Below are 3,744 nucleotides of genomic sequence, written 5' to 3'. Positions count from 1 at the left end.
TTCACAACAGGGATGAGGAGTGTGTCCTGATGAAGCTAACACACACACACACGCCGAGCTCCGCTTAAAGAGAATTCTAGAAGACCTACAGGAAACAGACACCATTTGGCGTTTATGTAAATTTGCGAACAAAATGGCTGCCTGCCAATTCCTGTCAGTTTGAACAAAGCTGGCCTCACTGGCAGCGAGCGAGTGTTAAGGTGGCACCGATCCGCCGTGAGTCGCCGAGCAGGCCCGAATCCGCTGTTCCTCCTTAAACGCCCCGGCTGAAGTCTAAATTGGGGATCCATGAAGTTGTGATCCATTGTGTTGTTGGGGCAGCGGCTCTAACGCCGCTCGCTGTCTGACGACCGCTGCTATAGGCCGCCGAGTTGTCATAGCAGCCGTTGAGACGGTGCCAAAACGGAGTCTCGTTAAGACCGGAGCTCTTCGTTATTCATGCTTTCCACTGAGTACCTTAATTAAGAATGTGACAGGAAGACATCAGCGTTAGTTCTGACAGCGGCTGGATGCCTCGCTGTGGAAATATCTGAGCTTTATTAGTCTGAGAGACGCAATCGAACCTTCAACACAAAGTATTCAATTAACAGACATGAATGACTCTTCAGGACAACTTAGCAACCGCATAGCAACACCCTGGCAACCACCAATAACACCTTACCAGCCTGCAAACAACTATCTGAAAAACTGCCTAGCAACAGATTGGCAACTAAAATGAACACCCTAGAAACCTAAAAAAAAAAATGCATGTTCTGTTCTGATACCTTATATCAGCTACTCTAAACACCCACGGCATAGCAACACCCTGGAAACCTGCTGCAAACTATTCTGAACCCCTTAAATGCACGGCAGTTCCCTAACAATCACAAATAACACCCTAGTAACCGGCAAGCAACTAGGCTATTCATAGAAACCACAGAAACTGCACAGCAACGCCCTGGCAACCAAAAATAGCACCCTAGATACCTGCTACCAATTATTCTGAACACATTAAATGCATAGCAATGCCCAGGAATTCACCAATAATGCCCCAGTTGTCAGAACACCTTAGAAACTGCTTAGCAACAACCTGGCAACCACCCACAACTATCTAGATACCTGTAAACTACTTAGAAACTATATAGCAACACCATGGTAACCAGCAGTAATCTCATAGCCACTTTAATAACATTCAAAAAATGTTAGACACTGCATATAGCAACTCCCTGGCAACCACCACTAACTCCCTAGAAGCCTGCAAGCAACTATGTAGAACATGTTAGAAACTGCATAGCAATACCCACAACTCACAACAAACTACGAACACATTTGAAAATCCATAGCAACACCACAGCAACCACATATAACACCCTAGAAACCCGTTAATAACATTCAGGACATGTTATAAATGGCATAGCAACGCCCTGGCAACCACCACTAATACCCTAGTAACCTGCTACAGCTTAACGTCTGCATAGCAGCTCCTTGGCAACCACCACTCACTCCCAATAGAACATGTCAGAAACTGCATAGCAACATCCGGCAACCAATAATCAACCTGCAAAACAACTAGAAAGCACACCTTAAAAATTTAGTCATTTAGTCACTTTTATCCAAAGTAACTGAAAAACTGAAACAAATCAAAAGCAAACAAAAAAGCAATGATATGCAAATAATATGACAAGTATCAGTTAGTCTAACGCAGTACACATAGAAAGGATTTTTTTTTTATTTTATAATAATAATAAACGAAAACAAACAGGCAGAATACAGTTTAACTGCTTAGCAACGCCCTGGCAACCACCCACAACTCTCTAGAAACCTGTTAAAAATGACTAACACCTTCTAAACTGTGTCTCCCTTTCTGCTGAAATGATCAGCTTTACAAAAGAAATGAGTTTTGGTGGAAAAGCGGGGAACGAGGAACTCCACAAAGCTTTTAATAAAGCCTGGGAACCTCCAGCCCAAACGTTCATTAACGCCGCGCTGATGAACGACCAGCACCTGATAGTCAGAGATACTGAAAGCGCTCTATTAATTACTGTGATTATGGTGCGGTAAGAAAACAGCATTTGTGCTTTAAAAGCTGGAGTTTAAATAATGCACTCGACTTGAGAGGCCAGTTCATCTTCAGGAAGATAAGTGTTCGCTACTTTCCACAAATAAAGAAAATATTCATTATCTGGAGTAAGATTAATTGATATCATTGTGCAGCATGTACTGTAGATCAGCAACAGTTATAACGCATTATAATACTTACATATTCATGGTTATAGCGCTAAAGAGCATAATGCATTATAAAGGATTTCAGAAAACCCATTAAAAAATGTGTATTTATGATATGCCATAATGCATTATAATACATAACGGCGTAACCAAAAATAGGTACAATTATTACAATTCATAATACTTCTATGCATTTCACAAAACGATAAACGTTTATTTATAATGTTATAATTCCACGCACTATATAAGGCCGTAGATAAAAAAAATAGGTAACAATTTCACATACATGCTTTTACTGATAAAATGTAAAATGCATATAATGCACTATTATAATAAAAATGCTGTTTGCTATGTTATAATGCATTACATTATAAAAAGGAACAGTTAAAACATGTTATAACAGATGTAATGCATTATACCATATATATATGGTTATCAAGCTAAACAGTATAATGAACTATAATGCGTTTCATTAAACATAAGAAAAGCATAAAAAAATTTCTGACATGCTATAATGCATTATACTATGTAAAGATAGTCAAAACAGGCATGTGTAATAAGTTATTATACTTAAATATCTATGGTTACAGAGCTAAAGTGCATAATGGATCATAATGCATTTCATAAAACAAATTACAAATGGTATATTTGTATTATAATGCATTATACAATATAAAAAGTAAAACAGGTACATGTCAATGCATTATAATACTAACATATTTGTTGTTTGGAGTATAACGCGTTTTACTAAAAACTATATGTGTAGCCAATATTCGGTAACTTAAATGCATTAATGCATTCTAAATCACTATAATGAAAAAGTCAATATGCTATTTATATGTTATAATGCAGGACGCTATATAAAGGTGTAGTTAAAAATAGGCACATTATGTTTTATAACTGTGTTTACAATGATTTAAGAAAACACTGCTCTGATTATAAAGTGTATTACAAGGCATTATGAAAGAATGCATTTATATTATAATGTATTATATACACACAGGCTGTAGATAAATTACTGCCACACACACACACACACGCATGCACACAAACACACACACACACACACACACAGTGTGAAGATCTTTAGCTGCAGCACTTGGGAGGAAAACGAGTCCTCTCTGAAACCCTGGGAAAAACGAGGTAATTAGTAATTTTGGGAGTCTATTAATTTTGCAAAGTTTCTCAGCCACAGCACACAGAGCACAGAGACACTATTTGCTTACCTTGTCATTATGCAAAAATATATTAGCTAATTATTTTGAATAATGCAATTAAGATATGCATATTTAGCATAAATCTCACAATGGAAGTGTAGGAGTCAGCAGACGAGGGCACATGGGTGCCACCCAACACAGCATGGCACGGGTCCCTGCGGTACACAGAGAGAGAGAGAGAGAGAGAGAGAGAGAGAGAGAGAGAGAGAGAGATAGAGAGAGACAGAGAGAGAGACAGAGAGAGAGAGAGAGAGAGAGAGAGAGAGACAGAGAGAGAGAGAGACAGAGAGAGAGAGAGAGAGAGAGAGACAGAGAGAGAGAG

The sequence above is a fragment of the Puntigrus tetrazona genome, unplaced genomic scaffold (genome assembly GCF_018831695.1).
Source record: "Puntigrus tetrazona isolate hp1 unplaced genomic scaffold, ASM1883169v1 S000001111, whole genome shotgun sequence".
Taxonomy (NCBI): Eukaryota; Metazoa; Chordata; class Actinopteri; order Cypriniformes; family Cyprinidae; genus Puntigrus; species Puntigrus tetrazona.
Note: the sequence above shows the minus strand (reverse complement) of the source record.